At 43.3% G+C, this 17,451-nt stretch overlaps 1 protein-coding gene across 5 annotated transcripts in view; it reads right to left on the bottom strand.

Annotated features, from left to right (window-relative positions):
• Positions 1-17,451, bottom strand: part of MDGA1 (MAM domain containing glycosylphosphatidylinositol anchor 1) — a 255,017-nt gene that overhangs the window by 22,319 nt on the left and 215,247 nt on the right. The window lies entirely within an intron of this gene.

The following is a 17,451-nucleotide window of genomic DNA, read 5'->3' on the forward strand; positions in this document are numbered from 1 at the left end:
CCATAAGAATCCATGGAGATTGTGGACTTGTTATGTGAACGCTTGCCTAACAAACAATTTCCAGGGAATGCATTGTGTTCGGTAAGCGGGACCTGCATGTATACTGCATTTTTTAAAACTTTCCCATTCCACTGAAATGTAAATAATTATGCAAATTTCCGCCAAAGGGGATAACAAGATGAAAAACTTAGCTAAACTGAATCCTAGTGGGAAGCAGTGCTGACTGCAACGAACCCAGGATGGGACAGAAACCTCCTTACACCACAATGTATCTTCCTAAAAATAGTCTGTGTCACATGCCACTGTGAAGTACAATAAAAATTGAGAAGGTTTTAAGTCCTGTGTCATCTTTCTTTTTCCTTTCCCATACAGGTGCACACAGGCACACCTCTACAGGCAGTTAAGGCAGGTTAAGGGAGCAATCCCCCCATTCACCTTGCACTGGGAGAAAGAGGGGAGTGGGCTTCTTTCCCCACATAGCCTTTTTCAGGGATCTTGCCTATTCCCTCCCCATCATCTCTCAATGCATGAGGTGGGAAAAGGGCACCACCTGTGTGAAATCCCCCATCACCACAAGGACCATGTCATCCCAAAGGGATGTGGCAAGAGGGGCCTCTCCCCCCCCCAGCCATTTTTGGGGATCAAGCCTATTGCCCCCCTCCCCATCCCTTTAAAATTTTATTTATTTTAAAATATTTATAACCTGCTCACATGACAATTCACTTTCCAAATAACATGCATGGGAGGAAAGAAAGAACAACTCCCACTTCCAGGAATGGCTGGTAATGGGGAAATCTCACTCCCCACAAGGACCCTGTTATCTCCCCTTGTATGTTCCTGCTTAGCAGTAGGACTAATTCTGGAAGTATGACTCAACATAAGGCATCCTCCGTGTCTTGGTCTTGCTACAATTCTCTTGCGTATGATGTCTGAATGTAATGCACAGATCACTTAAATCCAAGTTAGCATCAGTGAGTGAAATTTATGGGAAGAAATGATCTGCAGACTGCAGCGTCGGTCCCTCATGGCAGAAATCACGCAAGATTGGCATTTCATAGGAAGACAATTAAAAGAGGCTTTGGCATAGGCAGGCTGAAAGAAGAGACTGATGAGCAGCTCTGTAGCTTACTCCAGAAATTCTAAATTAGATCTAGCAGGCCAGGGATGCTGACTTGGGCCCCAGGTTATGGGTGCCCAATGGTGCCCGTGACATAAAGTCATGACGTCACACAGCAGCAGCGGCGTAGCGGTACTTCCGAGGTCTCACAGACGTCAGGTCTGAGGACTTGCAAAACCTCCGACATGACTTTTGGTAGACACATTTAGTACTTTTCTGTTAGCCCAATAGAGAGGCTGAGGTGCCCAATACCTAGACAGTGGTACCTCAGGTTAAGTACTTAATTCGTTCCGGAGGTCCGTACTTAACCTGAAACTGTTCTTAACCTGAAGCACCACTTTAGCTAATGGGGCCTCCTGCTGCCGCCGGGCCGCCGGAGCACGATTTCTGTTCTCATCCTGAAGCAAAGTTCTTAACCTGAAGCACTATTTCTGGGTTAGCGGAGTCTGTAACCTGAAGCGTATGTAACCTGAGGTACCACTGTATATGCAAACCTGTATCGGAGGGTACTCATGTCTGTCTCTGGGAGATTCCATGCAGGTGTTTATTGTGGGATCGGGTCCTCCTCATAGACACAAGCTGTTTTGCAGCATCCACACAACAGTGTAGGAATCAAAATGCCAGCCTGCATTCCTCCCCTCCCCTCCCAACTTAATCTGGATTTACCCTTTATAGGGAAAATCCAATCAGTAAAATACAAACAAGCCAACAAACCCTGTTGTCAGTGATCCATTTGCAATATCTCAACTACCTGTTTACAGATGCACCCTCCCTCCCATTCTTTCAAAAGCACCTTCTCTCTCTCTGTGTGTGTGTGTGTGTGTGTGCACGCACGCACACACACACACACACACACATACACAATAAGTGAAGAAGCAGTGCTGAATGTGTTTGCTCAATCCTTTTCCCGTCCCATAGGCTTCTTGCCCAACTTGTCTCCCCAATTATCTTTCCCTCTGCAGGATTCAAACAGGTGCTGTGATGGCAAACATGGAGGATTTGAAATAGAGAAATGTGGGCAGGGAAAACATACCGCTTCATTTTGCTTCAACTTCCTCCCTGCTGAAGCTAACTTTTATTTTATTTCATATAAAAAAAATTAACGGCACTGGGTCTCACTAACAAGTATTTACATGAAATGTGCAATGAGTCCCAGAAAGCCAAAAATGTCCCCAGAAAAGCAAAAATATGTGTTCTAACCGCCGTTTACCTTTCATATAAATATTCTGCAAACTCCCGTTCAAAGACAACATCGCTATGCTCAGTCTATCTGTAACAGATAGAAGTCTATGGGAGAACAGCTGCAAAGGACCGTCTCTCAGCAAAAAGCAAAAGTCTATGCAATAGCAAAGCAAGCTGTGGGATGTGCTGATACTTCCTTTCTGCAGGTGAGGTTGCAAATTCAAGGCAGAGGTTCAGGGCTGGGCAAAAAGCTTGCAAGCTTAATCTTAGATGAAGCGTGTCTTGACATTTATGTGAGAGGTGGGATAGACATTCGTATAAAAGGACAACAAATATAAATAAACATGTTCCTGTTAATTCTGAGGTGTGGTTTTCTATTGCGTTGTTCTGCCCATAATTCTTTCTAAATGCAATATTCCTTTCCTAAAGTGTTTCAGGACAAAGCTGTGTATAGCCTTTCCACTTCTTCCTAACACCATTACACAATCTAATGACATACGTAACACCATTACACAACCTCCACAAAGCACCTCCTTATCCTGCTTTTCAGACAATAGAATAAACTTTCATACTGATACTGTCTACAGATGATGGCAGTCAGGTGGGGAGAAGCATAATGGGAAATTAGAGAAGACTTGAACCCCCCACTTGACATCCTAGTCATTAAGACAAGAGAGGTGATACAAAGGGAGAGGTCAACACATGCTCACATCTCTCTCTCATTCTCCCTTCAGTGAGAACGCGGCATGAAAGCGACTTCAAAATATATGCAATTGTTCAGGAAGAGAACTCCTGAAGCACATAGAGCCTATTGCTTATTTATTATCCTGCCATTCTTCCCAAAGGAACACCAAGCATTACCAAAGGAGTCTTCAACTCTCCAATCCAGCCAAAAGTGGTTATTTCCTTTTTATTTTGCTTCAGCCAGTCATATTCTTGGACTTGGGTTGAGACCAGTATTAGCGTTAAAATCAAAATGCACTCAAACATATGTGAGCATACTAAAGCACTGTGTGTGTGTGTGTGTGTGTGTGTGTGAGAGAGAGAGAGAGAGAGAGAGAGAGAGAAACAATTATTCACTTGACCCCAACCATTAAGAGTCAAATTAGATATGGACTAAACAGTCAGCTGCTTCAGAAAGCAACATTCATTAACATAAATGAATGGCGAATCCCTAGTTTGGGGGCCTGATTTGCGCCCTCAGCAATGTTTCTGAAAAGCAAGATCTGAAAAACAAGAATGAATCCAGCTATCTCCCCAAATGGATATGATAAAAAGCCCTCCTGGCCTCCTCAGCAACCTGACTTTCTAGGTGTAATCCAGAACCCAGAAGCATCAGAGTGTCCTCTGGGAGGCCAAACAGCATCTCTTGTGGATGCTTCCCCCTCCCCCCTCCCTGTTTGTTGCACTTGCGGCCCTGATTGCATCTCCCAGAAAGCTTATTGCAATGTAACTGGTGATGAAGCACGAGTCCAAGGCTCACTGCAGGAAAATCCCAGGAGTAAGCTAAAGCCCTCAAAAAGAATCTATTACTGTTCATAATCCCGAGAACAAATATGGGCCGCTTTTTCCTCTCGTTTAAATGAATGATAATGAAAAGCAATCAGCAGCAAGCTTGTGTTCTTAATTATGGTTCTGTAATAATGGCAAGTTGCCGCTCTGAAAGGGGGAAAGCAAACGAGCGAGAACAGCGAAAACCCAGCCCTGCTGGCGCTAGAGGAAGAAAAATATCAAGCTGCTCCGAGCTTAAATTTTTAGCAATGTAATTTGTTTCTATGCCACGATAAGATGTATTTACTATTCTCTCGTCTCTAATGATCCTTTGAAAAGCAACATGTGCTTAATAAGCACAATTGCAGGTTCTCAGCTGCCTCCCAATGCCACCAACTCCGTGCTTTGTTTTGCTGACTCCTAATAGCTGGTATTCCGCCTGGACTCCCCAGATGCAAGTCCTGCCTGCCGGTTCAGTCACATAGCATTTCCCACCAGCACCAGAGACATTTCCCACCAGTACAATTCAGGTCCCATTTTCTAAGTGGTCTTGCTTGATGATCTGATGGATGCTGGTAAGTCAGTCCACTGGTAACATGCACCAGTATGGCAACCCCATGGTGGTGCAGAATATAATAGAGTGTCCTCTTGGCATCTGTTTGAAACAGGATCTTAAAGTTTTTTTGTGAGTTAAGGCTGCATAATTAAGAAAAAGCTCCGTTAACTAGCAGGTAGCAATTAAGAAAGAGGTTTTAACACGAGGCGTCCAACATGCTACTGAGGAAGAGTGGAGGACAAGTACAAGTAGATTCAGAGCTGATGAAGCGGCTGGGCCAAAGCCGAAAGGACGCTCAGTTGCGGATATGCCTGGAAGCGAAAGGAAAGTCCAATGCTGTAAAGAAAAATATTGCATAGGAACCTGGAATGTAATAACCATGAACCTTGGTAAGTTGGATGTGGTCAAAAATGAGATGGCAAGAATAAATATTGACATCCTGGGCATCAGTGAACTAAAATGGACGGGAATGGGAGAATTCAGTTCGGATGACCATCACATCTACTACTGTGGGCAAGAATCTCGTAAAAGAAATAGAGTGGCCCTCATAGTCAACAAAAGAGTGGCAAAAGCTGTACTGGGATGCAATCTCAAAAATGATAGAATGATCTCGATACGAATCCAAGGCAGACCTTTTAACATCACAGTAATCCAAGTTTATGCACCAACCACTGGTGCTGAAGAAACTGAAATTGAGCAATTCTATGAAGACTTACAACACCTTATAGAAATGACACCAAAGAAGGATGTTCTTCTCATTATAGGGGATTGGAATGCTAAAGTAGGGAGTCAAGAGATAAAAGGAACAACTGGCAAGTTTGGCCTTGGAGTTCAAAACGAAGCAGGGCAAAGGCTAATAGAGTTCTGCCAAGATAACAAGCTGGTCATCACAAACACTCTTTTCCAACAACACAAGAGACGACTCTACACATGGACATCACCTGATGGGCAGCATCGAAATCAGATTGATTATATTCTCTGCAGCCAAAGATGGAGAAGCTCTATACAGTCAGCAAAAACAAGACCTGGAGCTGACTGTGGCTCAGATCATCAGCTTCTTATAGCAAAATTCAAGCTTAAACTGAAGAAAGTAGGAAAAACCACTGGGCTGGTAAGATACAATCTAAGTCAAATCCCTTATGAATACACAGTGGAAGTGAGGAACAGATTTAAGGATCTAGATTTGGTGGACAGAGTGCCTGAAGAACTATGGATGGAGGCTCGTAACATTATACAGGAGGCAGCAACTAAAATCATCCCAATGAAAAGGAAATGCAAGAAAGCAAAGTGGCTGTCCAACGAGGCCTTACAAATAGTGGGGGAGAGAAGGCAAGCAAAATGCGAGGGAGATAGTGAAAGATACAGGAAATTGAATGCAGATTTCCAAAAAATAGCAAGGAGAGACAAGAAGGCCTTCTTAAACGAGCAATGCAAAGAAATAGAGGAAAACAATAGAATGGGAAAAACCAGAGATCTGTTCAAGAAAATTGGAGATATGAAAGGAAAATTTCGTACAAAGATTTCCATAATAAAAGACAAAAGTGGAAAGGACCTAACAGAAGCAGAAGACATCAAGAAGAGGTGGCAAGAATACACAGAGGAACTATACCAGAAAGAAATGGATATCTCATATACCCCAGGTAGTGTGGTTGCTGACCTTGAGCCAGGCCTCCTGGAGAGTGAAGTCAAATGGGCCTTAGAAAGCACTGCTAATAACAAGGCCAGTGGAAGTGATGATATTCCAGCTGAACTATTTAAAATTTTAAAAGATGATGCTGTTAAGGTGCTACACTCAATATGCCAGCAAATCTGGAAAACTCAGCAGTGGCCAGAGGATTGGAGAAGATCAGTCTACATCCCAATCCCAAAGAAGGGAAGTGCCAAAGCATGCTCCAACTACCGCACAATTGCACTCATTTCACACGCTAGCAAGGTTATGCTTAAAATTCTACAAGGCAGGCTTAAGCAGTATGTGGACCGAGAACTCCCAGAAGTGCAAGCTGGATTTCGAAGGGGCAGAGGAACCAGAGACCAAATTGCAAACATGCGCTGGATTATGGAGAAAGCTAGAGAGTTCCAGAAAGACATCTACTTCTGCTTCATTGACTATGCAAAAGCCTTTGACTGTGTGGATCACAGCAAACTATGGCAAGTTCTTAAAGAAACGGGAGTGCCTGATCACCTCATCTGTCTCCTGAGAAATCTCTATGTGGGACAAGAAGCTACAGTTAGAACTGGATATGGAACAACTGATTGGTTCAAAATAGGGAAAGGAGTACGGCAAGGCTGTATATTGTCTCCCTGCTTATTTAACTTATATGCAGAATTCATCATGCGAAAGGCTGGGCTGGATGAATCACAAGCCGGAATTAAGATCGCCGGAAGAAATATCAACAACCTCAGATATGCAGATGACACAACCTTGATAGCAGAAAGTGAGGAGAAATTAAAGAACCTTTTAATGAGGGTGAAAGAGGAGAGGGCAAAATATGGTCTGAAGCTCAACATCAAAAAATCGAAGATCATGGCCACTGGGCCCATCACCTCCTGGCAAATAGAAGGGGAAGAAATGGAGGCAGTAAGAGATTTTACTTTCTTGGGCTCCATGATCAGTGCAGATGGTGACAGCAGTCACGAAATTAAAAGACGCCTGCTCCTTGGGAGAAAGGCGATGGCAAACCTAGACAGCATCTTAAAAAGCAGAGACATCACCTTGCCAACAAAGGTCCATATAGTTAAAGCCATGGTTTTCCCAGTAGTGATGTATGGAAGTGAGAGCTGGAGCATAAAGAAGGCTGATCGCCGAAGAATTGATGCTTTTGAAATATGGTGCTGGAGGAGACTCTTGAGAGTCCCAAGGACTGCAAGAAGATCAAACCGATCCATTCTTAAGGAAATCAGCCCTGAGTGCTCACTGGAAGGACAGATCGTGAAGCTGAGGCTCCAATACTTTGGCCACCTCATGAGAAGAGAAGATTCCCTGGAAAAGACCCTGATGTTGGGAAAGATGAAGGGCACAAGAAGAAGGGGACGACAGAGGACGAGATGGTTGGACAGTGTTCTCAAAGCTACAAACATGAGTCTGACCAAATTGCGGGAGGCAGTGGAAGACAGGAGTGCCTGGCGTGCTCTGGTCCATGGGGTCACGAAGAGTCGGACACGACTAAACGACTAAACAACAACAACAAAAGCTATTTAGGATAAAATGTACCTATCCTATATTGGGACACATATTGCATGTCTATGTTTGTGCCTGCGTTTGCGAATGCAGCTCAGTGGCAAATTCGAAACTGCCACTATACCATTCTGTGATGGGGGGAAATGTCTTGCTCGAATCATGCAGAATGCAAAATGCAGCATGAATGCAATTGTGTGGATTTAGGAGAGATTTAAGCTTGTTTCACATTACGCCCTAACAGGGCTCGAACATGTAGCAAAGTGGTCATTGATTACTATTCGTGTGACCAGAATGGTTTTCAGTACACAAAGAGGTGATTTTTTCCACTCATCTCATTGTGCAATGACAATTGATCTGGGTCCAAGATGAAGCAATTATGCGATTGCTTCCCTTCCACAGCCAACTGTGGATTCGCTGCACATTGGATTCGCTGCACACCTAGGGTTGATTTGGGGGTCACAGGAATCAATCTTCTGCAATCACTGATCTCAACATGTTATTTTACAGGGTGCTTTCCATATATCCTCTAGTTATCTAAAGACAGCTGCAGCACTAATATTTCTGGCTCCTTAATTTCAGGCATGCAGAATGCAAGTTTTAAACTTGATTATGTTACAACCACTATTATGGACGATGTATTCAATTTGGGCCACTATATATACTTTGTAATGTGATGATTGCCATGTGAGAGGTGGCTTGAAAGGTCCTCAATTAAAACTTCTGTTGTTGTTTCTCTAGACTGCATTTTTTTTATATATTACAGTGAAAGGGGTGGCCATTGCTAGGTAGACAGCAAATATTGGTGTTTCCATAAACATTCTGTGTCAATGACACATTTGACAGTCAAGGTACTATTGCTCTGGATAAGTCACCCTTACGTTTGTCATATGGGATAATGCTTATAGAAGTTTCTGCTTGTTCTGTTCCATGTAGCTGCCGTAAGCATGTGACTATCACCCACTACCTGAATCACCCAAACTCTACGGAAAATTTCCTTGGCATCTCTGTTAATTTCACCATACTCAGACCATCCACTGACCATAAATGATATACCCCCGACCATAACACGCACAGACATTTCCCCATACTTTCTAGGAGGAAAAAAGTGAGTGTTATGGTGCAAAAAATACGGTATATCTCAGGGTGTTGTATGAAATAATTCCAAGGCCCAAAGTAGACCAGAACCCATTCATGCACCTAGCAATTGAGTGACTGGCTTTTAAAAACCAAATTACAGGTGTGTGGGTGTGACTCTTTCTAGATTGGGAACATGTCATGGGAGGAAAGGTTGCGTTTTGCCAGCTATGGTCCAATGTGGGATTTTTCCTCAATGTAAATAGCAGGGGCACGTTCCACAATCCAGACTTGGGAGTGCAGCAATGGGAAACATATAAAGCCTGCCTGCCCCTATGATAGAGTCCCAATCTGGATCAGCTCCATCCCTGCCTTTTTGCCCCCACAAGCTGTTCACACGATTGCTAATTGTATGAATGAATGTAATCATGACTAGTTTGGCACCTAGTTTAGAAACTCCAGGGCTACTCCACATGGCGTTTGGAAGAGCATAGCAATGGCAGCATAAAGTATGTCTCAAGGAAGGAAAGGCTTGGGTTTCCTGGAAGGAAGGATTCCAGTGACTGTGCAGAACTCTTTACTTCCCTCCTTCCCAAAATGAAGATCTTTCCCTTATGGCTATACTAATGGTAGAAAAGAACAGTCATCTACTATTTGGACTGGAGAGAGATTAAGGGAAATTCCAGCATGGAAGAAAGAGAGAGATAGACAGAGAGGCTATTTGGGAGCCATTTGTGAGGAAGCCTTAATTCTATTTGGGAAATAAGGAGTAGAAAGGAGGGGGGAACAACTTCAATTCATTCTGGGTCCCATTTACATGGAATGAGGAAGAGGAGAGCGCTTTGTTTTCAAGCCCTGCTTGAATAAGCAAGCATGAAAAAAGGAAAGGCATTGTGCCATTTTGCTGCCAAATATCTCTATGATATTCCTGGATGATTCTCTAAACTGCACTTAACAGTAGTGGCTAGTTCTCAGTCAGTGCATGGAGAACTGGAATTGGCATGTGATGAAACCAGGGCTTGCTTTGCCATGTAGCAAAGTGGTGCTTCAAATGGCACCATTGGGTGGCAAGTGATACAACTGAGGCAGAAATTGGTCTCTTAAAGGTACAGCAAGATATTTCAAAATGTTCATCCTAATAGTGGGACTAGTGGGGAAAACGATGTATTGGACCAGTCCTGGGTCAAACTGAGCGTAAGAGGGGAAAAAAGGTAATGTACACACATTTGCAGTTATCGTGCATTTTGCAATGTGAATTCTCCATGATGATTTTTTTTTTTTTAAAGACAAGGAAAACACTGCAAGGGAGCTTGGAGGAAAACATCACAAAAACAGACCACCGTATGGAGCCTTGGCTGTAAAACAGCAAGTCCACATATCATTTGGCTGCAGGCATAAAAGTATACAGTGTCAGTGACAAGCCCAACAAAGCACCACCACACAGGTTTGCACTGCGGAAGGCTGGAGCGTAGACATGCCCTAGGTCTGTAAGTCTCTTCTGAACACCCCACATCCCTAACAGACATATGGAAAGCAAATGATGAGAATGGCTGCCTCCCCCACCCCGCCAAATCTCTCAGCTGGATGTGTGTTTATTGAGAATCCTGCCGTGAGGAAAACAAACAGTGGTTTGAATTAAGCAAATTTGCAAACAGCTGCAATCCACAGAGCCTTTCCTCCCCCTGTGATGAAAGGCTGAGAAGTTATGTATCACAGCTCTGCTTGTCCTTGCAGAGATGGCACACACACTTTTGAAACCAGCTCCCTGTGATACAAACTTTTTGCCAACAGCCAGAAGTATGTTCCTCTATGCTAAAGGAAAGTAGAGATGGGAAACCAATGCTGTTCAACTCTCATCAGCCTCAGCCAGCAGGGCCACTGGTCAGGGATCATGGAAGTTGTAGTCCCCAAAACTGGGACTACTCAGAAATTTTGTCTTGTATGTCTACTGCCTCCATTTCCATAACTTGCAAGTTTGGGGTGTCAGTAATCAAATTACTGGATTTTCATGTCTTGATTGGGAATCTCGGGGGGTGGGGGGAAGAGCTCCTCCCTTTGTTTACCCGCACCCAAAGGCATCGGGGTGGGGAAAGGAGTACAGTACAGAAATCTGTTACAGTAGCCTTTTGAACCATTCAACCCATGCCTGCTATCTTCCTTCCCTTTGAAGAGCTATTTTGGATGAGATCTGAAGAACGACTTCACAGCATAAGCTTGTATTCCACAAAAACAAATCTGACTGCTTTGATTGTTAAGAGGGCTGCAGTGAACCAAAATCGGTGGAAGCAGCAATCCCCCTCACAGCTCTGCGTGTTCCAAAGACAATCTACAGCTGGTTTGTAGGAGAACAAAAAGACCACAGAAGAGAAGGCAGGGAATTTATACATGATGCATCCATAGAATATCTTGCGAGGTTTGGTCTATGCCAGACTTTTAGCACGCAATATCCAGTCATGTATTTATTTCCATTACATTATTAAATGTTCTGATGTTTTCCATCTGCCTGGCAGCAATGGTGACTGGCAGGTCGCAACACAAGGCTGCAAGGTTGGGCCAGGACGTTGCCAAGCTGAAGTCTAATATCTTCAATTCCCACACAAATTAGAGAAACTCCTTCAAAAATACAAAGTGCCTCTCTGGGGATAGCCAGCCAAGCAAGGAGGAGGGCACAGAGACAATGGAAGGAGTTTAATCTCTTTAATGATAATGCCAGGAAGATGGCTTGTCCCAGGATATTTTACCCTACACATGGAAGAGAGGGAAAGCATGCAATGTCACACATGAAAATTACACTGATTAGAAGCCTCCACCCTCGTACAAGACTAGGCCCTGTCTTTTTATCTGCAGCTAACTCCAGGTGGCAATTTTTTCCCTTCTGACTCAGGAACTCTTAAGACACAGTATGAAAGTGAAAATGAGCAGCTGAGTTCTCCCTCCCTCTTTTCTCTTTCTTTCTCTTTCTCTCTGTGTGCCTTGCTCCTTTGAACCTTACCGTAGGCCTGTGAAGCAGACTCCTAGTTCAGTCTGACAGACACGGAGTTGAGTGCAAGGCTCTTGCATGCAGAGGTGGGGATATGAATGCCAGCTGGCCTCTGCCCTGACTGTCTCCTGCAGCAGAGATGAAAGCCATCAAGGCAGAGGAGAACGGTGGGGCAAAGAAAGGGCTCAATGTTGAACGGCACCAGTGAGAGGGAATTCTCTGGGCAGGAGAAAAGCATGCTGGAGAACTGACACTGGGCGTAAGGAAGGGATGTCAGGATGTGTCCAGTATTGCCAGCCAAGTATATCTCCCCACCTTCAGCTTTTGTCAGAAACTCATCTGGTCATGCAAAGTGCCTCAGTCTATATCCAGAGAGGATAATTCTACCATTAAGTTCAAAGTGGGATTCGATTATGACAATGCATTATACAAAGATCTTTGTTCGAAGACTCATTGGAAACTGCAGTTAGTTCAAAATACAGCAGCCAAGCAGCTAACTGGGACCAGTTTCAAGAAACACTTCATGTTGGTGTTAAAACAATTTGGCTGGCTGCTTCTCCATTTTTGAAGCACAATTCAAAGTAGTGGTGCTTGCATTTAATATCCTAACCCAGAGCTTTGCAAACAGTGGTCTGCAAGCCTCTGGTAGTTCGTGAGCTCTATTCAGGTGGTACACAGAAAGGATGTGGAACCATCAAGTTGGAGTCCAGTAACATCTGGAGGCCACCAGGTTGGGGAAGACTGGATTGATATCTGCACCAGCACTGGAGTGGCTAGTTGAAAAAGAGGACAAAGTTCCTGCACCTTTTACAAGTGAATTCCAGGAGGAGGAGTTCGTAGTGTAAGCCACAGCTGCAGAAATTTCCTCTTCTGAACAACTATTGAAGATGCAGAATCCCTGCATCTTCTCCCACCTTGCCACCCTAGGCAGCGGTTTCTCGATTCTAACTAAGAAAGGGACTTCTCAATATGACTTAGTAGTCTTGGACCCTTAGGCGTTTTAGGGCAGTGTTGGTGTTTTTTCCAGTTCTCAGTGGATGTGAAACGCCTTTGAAATGTTAGCAAAATCACTTCATGTAGGCATTTCATGCTTCGCAACCAGCTAATTCACCTGCCTTTTTGGTTTACTCCTTCCTCCACAGCTGGATGGTAATTTCTGTTTGCTTGTTTAAAAAGAACCCCTCCCCCCTTGCACAACTTGAACGTGTGGCTGGCACGCTCTTCAGGCGTGCTGTGCATCTTGAAATTCGTTTCTTAAGCTTGGTGGGCAATTATAATTTGCACATAGTGAAACTGATTAAAATAAGCAGAGATGCAGTGGTCAGGCTTCTGTTTTCTGGGTTGAGGCAGCAAGCTTGGGAGATACAAAGGAGAAGCCCGTATGGCTGTTCAAGCCATTAATACACTGCACAGAAGACTACGAGGTGTCCTAGAAACACTGGAAGGGAAAGTGGACATGCAATTAGAACTCCAGTTTTCCTCTTTATATCTCCTAAAGTGCCTAATAAGTTTTCCATCCAGAGATTTCAAGGACTGAATAAGTAATGAAATGCCTCGAGCCCTGGGGGGCAACCAGGCAGCAGTTATTAAGTCTTGCAGTTCTTCAACCTCCTGAAAAAGCAGCTGCTGTCTCTGGAAGGGACCACTCTCTCTGCCAGCACAGCCACTACTCATTGCTGCTGCACATTCATTTTAGGGGAGGGGGTTGCTTCGTTAATTATTTGATTTTTTAAATGGATTTTTTTTTGTTTTTGTGAACAGCCTTGGGAGGGCTGTGCCCTGAAAGGCGGGCTAGAAGTCATTTGAATAAGTAAATAAATGATAATACTCTGGGACTAGGGTTGGGGGAGAAATGCGATTCAATTTGCATTTGAAGGCCAGGTTACCTAATTCACACACTTGCTGAAACAACTCATGAACTGAGCCACAGCCCTCCTTTGACATTCACACTTGCCCAATTTTTGCAATGCAGTTCTCCAGTCAAGTAACATGAATAAAAATGCATATATTGGGGTAAAGCATGCCTATAAATGTGAAGATATAATCCAAATGTTCATAATATTTTGCAAAATTAACATTCTATGACCTTTCAAATGTGTTTGTGGGAGGGAGAGTTGTTTGTGTTGTTCTTTTTTGTGTTGTTTTTGTTTTGAATAACATTTTGTGTTTTTATGCTGTGAATTGCCCCGAGATCTTTGGATGAAGGGCAGTATAAATATTTAATAAATAAATAAAATAAATAAATAACAACCACCTTGCAAAATTTTGTATATTGGGAGAAATCTTCACTAAAATCCTGGTGAATTTTCGTGTGGACTTTTTTCTCTTTTAATGCGAACTGATGTGGAAACGTTGAGAATTCAAGACTGGGGAAAAAGAGAAACTGAGAGAATCTGAAATTGACATATTCGTCTACCTCTGACTCAGATTTGAAACTCTGCATGAACACGAGTCACAGTGCAATAGTATGCATGTCCTCACAGAAACAGGCTTCACTGAGGCCAATGAGACTTGTGCCAATTCACAGGCCAACCTCAGCAGTTAGAGATTTTCCTCCTCTGAGATAGAAGTGGGTGAGCCAAGCAAATATGACTTCTGTTTTTATTTCAAGAGACTCCCCACTTATGTAGAGGTTCCATTCCAGTGCCCCCCACACATAAGTGAAAATCATGTTAACGAGAAGCATCCCCTAAACACCCTTTAAATGCCCTACCTGCTTCTCTCTCTCTAAAATAGTGCTCTCCAAAAACCCAAAAATACTGCATCAAATATATACACAACTGGAACTGAAGCTCTGGGGCCAGCAGGAGGCCAGAGGATGTGTGAGGCTGGAGGTCATCTGTGTTTTAAAATACTGTGTAGTAATCTTGTGCATATAAGTTCCATTATATTCAATGGGTCTTACTCCCAGGTACCTGTGTATAGAATTGCAGCCTAGCAGCACAATTTATACATGCCTACTCAGAAGTAAGTCTCACTGAATATGATGGAGCTCATTCCCGGGTAAATGGGTATAGAACCACAGCCATAATCACCTTTTTATCTAAAAAGACTCTGCAGATAATATGCAACAAATCATCAACTGATAAACAGTAATAAAAAGTAATAAAGTAAGCAAAAGATAACAGACCAACTATAAATATGTCTACTATCAGTGAAAAAATGCTACTTTAAAATGCCTAAATATATAAGAAGAGGTTTTTTTAGCAGCATGCCTAAGATCAGCAAAGATGTTGCCCTGTTCATACTGCATACTGTTAGCACGGGATAAGGATGGAGGAAGGCAGGAATGGCAATTAAGGAGAGATGGCCTGATGGTAGCAAATGAAGATTAAAGGATTGGTTTGACTGAGTGAACGTGGCATGCAGGCAGCAACAACTAAATCCCTTTCCCTGGCCTGTTCACATGCTCTGCCTCCCACACTGGTTGCTTCTTGTACGCCAGCTTAACTGGCTCCTTTGCTTTCCAAAGCAAGACTGAAATAGTCCTGCCAAAGTCCATGTCTGGCATTGTCCTGCCTAAGATCTTGGGCAGCCAGGACTGTTAGGGATATCAGAGGTTTCAGACATGCATTGGCAAGCCATATACAAAAGCGTCAACAAATATTTAGAGCATGGGGCAAAACATAGGTACCAGTCAGGAAACAAAGGTGGTGTTTTTTAATTTCAATAACTGATACTTGCATTTGCTTCTTAAACTACAATATCCTAGTACAGCCTACATAATATCCTAAAAAAATAAAAAAGCATCTCTTGATATTTCGGTGACTGAGGTTTGGGTGATACGTCACCCTAAATCCCTTGGTATGTTACTCAAAACAAACACACACAGCAGATGACAGAAAGAGGTTCTGGTGGCATTTCCAGTAGCTTCTAAAGCAGGGGAGGCTTCACTGCCCTTGCATTGCTCTCTGCCCTTCCCCGTGAGCAGCAGAAGACACATAAATTATGCAAATATATGCAAAATTACAATGCTTTCTTAGTATCGAGCAGAGAATCCAAAGCTTTGCATAGATTGCTGTGATGCATCGGTGCCTTTCTGGATGAATACTTCTGAGGGTTGGGCAGATTATCAGGCACTGAAGAAGCAAAAGGACTGGCCTGGAGAAGCAGGAGGAGATGTTTTGTTTTCATAGTTAAAATAAGCTTACTTTGCATTTTTAAAAATGTGGTTATTTTTTTTTGCAGTGCACATTCCACTACATATTGTCCGGAAAGGAGGGGTTTCAACATTAAAAATTAAAACCTGTTCAACATAGGGAAAAACATTCCTATCCCATTAAATCCAAGCTATCATTGTTTTATAATCTCAGTTGCCATAAAATGCTACATTCCAGAAAATTCAGTGTTCCGTGCTGGGAAGTAAAGCAAATGGGATGCCAGTGGCAGGCAGTGGGTTATCGCCATGTGTGACAGATATTGCCTCCCAAGTGCCCTGTGATAAGAAGTGCACTAAAAACAAAGATAATGCTAAGTGCTAAAAAACACACACCACCCAACACTGAAAGCAGGCCAAGCAGCACAGTGGAGGATAATGGCTGCTATTGTTTAAATGAATGAGCTGTTGGAAGCCCAGGAGGTGGGACTCCCTGAAAAGGGGAGAAGCGTGGCAGAGTCTGACATATAGTCCAAAAAGAGGCTGTTTCAGCATTTTAAACGCTCTGAAATCCTCACTCCCCTGACCCCTGAAGGGAGCAGCTGGGCTATTTGATTTAGCTGCCACTGGCCATCAGTCCCTGCTGAAGAGGAAGAGCCAGGGGAGAAGAGGAAGAAAAAGAGTGACTGAGAGGAGGAATGGTGGAGGAGGGGGATCCTTGTGTATGTGAGGGTGTATGTTTACTTGTGTGGGTGTTTGTGTGGCCGGAGGAGTATCTGTGTGCTGTGGAGTGTTTGTGACCCCTGTCGTGCTCTGTGGGTGCATAAACTAAAATGGCAAAATGTAAGTTGGCAATGGGCACAATACAAACTAAACTCAACAAATTATACCTCCTCACATCTAAAAGTCTGATGGAAGAGGTAATTATTCACCTGCCTCCTAAACGAGTATAATATTGAGGCTAGAGGTACCTCAGTGGTCAGGTTGTTCTGAAGTTCTGGAGCAGCCACTGAGAAAGCCCTACTATGGGCCCCTGCACTGCCAACCTCATCCCTCACTGGGGCCACCAGATAGGCCTCTTGGGTTGACCTGAAAGACCAGACAGGTTGGTGTGGGAAAATATTAATGGCAGCTTGCCCCAAATCCCTGAGCAGACTAATATAGATGTTAAATAGGATGGGTGACAAGATCAAACCATGTGGTTTGATTTCTGATGGCATCCAAGGCTGAGGGTATGAGAGAAGCAAGACCTTCTTGAGATGTTAATGCTGTGAGCTGCTCCACTGTAGGCTCAGGTTGTATATATGTGTAAATAGATCATATATATATATATCATAAAGACACCACAGTCTCCACTGCCCTTTATTTCAAGGAAACTGAAGCCTGGAACCCCTTGAATATCACACCACTTGGCGACTGGGGTGCAACACTTATTCCATTCCATTCTATTCATTCTGCTTTTCAGCCCTCCAATATCTCATCGTTCAGCTTCTGAATCTATTGCACTGGACTTTCTGGGATAGTTAATAATAATATTTATTATGTATAAAGTGCCTCAAGGACTGGGCGCTGTATTATAATTACATAGAAAAGGAACAAATCTTGCCTGCAGGTTTATAACCTAAAGAAAGTGGAAATGCCTCTGAAAAGCTACATATTTGGAAGCATGAATATTTGCAAAAGAATCACTTCATGGGTGTACGATGTACAAATTTCAAGTATCAGTGATAAGGCATAGATATCATGTGTTGTTCTTGGAGATGCATTATATATTGTT

The sequence above is a fragment of the Podarcis filfolensis genome (assembly GCF_964270895.1).
Source record: "Podarcis filfolensis genome assembly, chromosome: 3".
Lineage (NCBI taxonomy): Eukaryota > Metazoa > Chordata > Lepidosauria > Squamata > Lacertidae > Podarcis > Podarcis filfolensis.